This window comes from Coregonus clupeaformis, unplaced genomic scaffold, assembly GCF_020615455.1.
Source record: "Coregonus clupeaformis isolate EN_2021a unplaced genomic scaffold, ASM2061545v1 scaf0117, whole genome shotgun sequence".
NCBI lineage: Eukaryota > Metazoa > Chordata > Actinopteri > Salmoniformes > Salmonidae > Coregonus > Coregonus clupeaformis.
The window spans coordinates 73,387-75,862 of NW_025533572.1; positions in this window are offsets into that span (position 1 = coordinate 73,387).

Below are 2,476 nucleotides of genomic sequence, written 5' to 3' on the forward strand. Positions count from 1 at the left end.
CTCTCCCTACACACTGAACCACTGGTAGAGAGACAGAGAGAGCTAATATGTGGATGTAATCTTTTAAGAGCTGTTTTAATGATGATGAGGAGGAAGAGAGGGGGAGGAGGAGGAGGGATGTTATTGATCTTGAGGGTCGGGGGAGGAGAAGAAGGAGATGAGGAGGAGGGATGTTAGTTATTGATCTTGAGGGTCGGGGGAGGAGAAGGAGGAGTGATCTAATCAGCAGAGTGCTACTGGATCTAAATGCTGACCAGACTACAGACAGTAGCTTAACTGGTATCGTAGCGTCTGTCAGCAGACTGGATAACGAGGAGGAGATTTTTTGTCACTGATCATTTGGACAAAACAAGCATCAATACGCTGGTAGAGTTCTGACATCATAAGCACTGAAAATGTAAAGACACAAGCTACTGGTGACAAACATTCAGCTGGAACGTTACTGATACATGGAACCAACGTCTTCGTGGTAGAGACCTCAAAAAGCTCCGACTTAAACTCCCATTCACCAGCACTGCAAGCGCTACAATGTCAAAATACATTAGTTGATCACCAAATATCGAGTTTCGCTGAGCAACTATTTTCATTTACTCGCGTTACGGTCAAAAAAGTTCAAAATCTAAATTTACAAGCAACCGGAAAAAAAATCATATTCGGCACCTCCAAATGAGTCATTACTGCCATGCACAGCTCAATACAATGGAGGTGCTAAAAAAAAAATTATTCATTTGCTTGTAAATGTTGTATTTAGATCGTTTTTGGATGTACATACCGGCCATAACAGGAGTAAATGAAGATAGTTATTCAGATTCAGTGTTTAATAGTTACATGTACAGGGTTGCAGGTGTGACTACAGGGGTGAAAATCTTAGGCTTCGAGCTCCAACATGCAGGACTAGTGAAATAAAATAATGAAAATGATGATTAAAAGCAAGGAGGCCTACAAACCTGACTCAGTTACACCAGCTCTGTCAGGAGGAATGGGCCAAAATTCACCCAACTTATTGTGGAAAGCTTGTGGAAGGCTACTCGAAACGTTTGACCCAAGTTAAACAATTTAAAGGCAATGCTACCAAATACTAATTGAGTGTATGTAAACTTCTGACCCACTGGGAATGTGATGAAAGAAATAAAAGCTGAAATAAATAATTCTCTCTACTATTATTCTGACATTTCACATTCATAAAATAAAGTGGTGATCCTAACTGACCTAAGACTAAGGATTACAGTGAGGGAAAGAAGTAGTTGATCCCCTGCTGATTTTGTACGTTTTGCCCACTGACAAAGACATGATCAGTCTGTAATTGTAATGGTAGGTTTATTGGAACAGTGAGAGACAGAATAACAACATATACAGCAGTATGGGGACACCCCTTCATATTAGTGGATTCTAATAGAGATACACTATATATACAGCAGTATGTGGACACCCCTTCATATTAGTGGATTCTAATAGAGGTACACTATATATACAGCAGTATGTGGACACCCCTTCATATTAGTGGATTCTAATAGAGATACACTATATATACAGCAGTATGTGGACACCCCTTCATATTAGTGGATTCTTATAGAGATACACTATATATACAGCAGTATGGGGACACCCCTTCATATTAGTGGATTCTAATAGAGATACACTATATATACAGCAGTATGTGGACACCCCTTCATATTAGTGGATTCTAATAGAGATACACTATATATACAGCAGTATGGGGACACCCCTTCATATTAGTGGATTCTAATAGAGATACACTATATATACAGCAGTATGTGGACACCCCTTCATATTAGTGGATTCTAATAGAGATACACTATATATACAGCAGTATGTGGACACCCCCCTTCATATTAGTGGATTCTTATAGAGATACACTATATATACAGCAGTATGTGGACACCCCCTTCATATTAGTGGATTCTAATAGAGATACACTATATATACAGCAGTATGTGGACACCCCTTCATATTAGTGGATTCTAATAGAGATACACTATATATACAGCAGTATGGGGACACCCTTCATATTAGTGGATTCTAATAGAGATACACTATATATACAGCAGTATGTGGACACCCCTTCATATTAGTGGATTCTAATAGAGATACACTATATATACAGCAGTATGTGGACACCCCTTCATATTAGTGGATTCTAATAGAGATACACTATATATACAGCAGTATGGGGACACCCCTTCATATTAGTGGATTCTAATAGAGATACACTATATATACAGCAGTATGTGGACACCCCTTCATATTAGTGGATTCTAATAGAGATACACTATATATACAGCAGTATGTGGACACCCCCTTCATATTAGTGGATTCTAATAGAGATACACTATATATACAGCAGTATGGGGACACCCCTTCATATTAGTGGATTCTAATAGAGATACACTATATATACAGCAGTATGGGGACACCCCTTCATATTAGTGGATTCTAATAGAGATACACTATATAT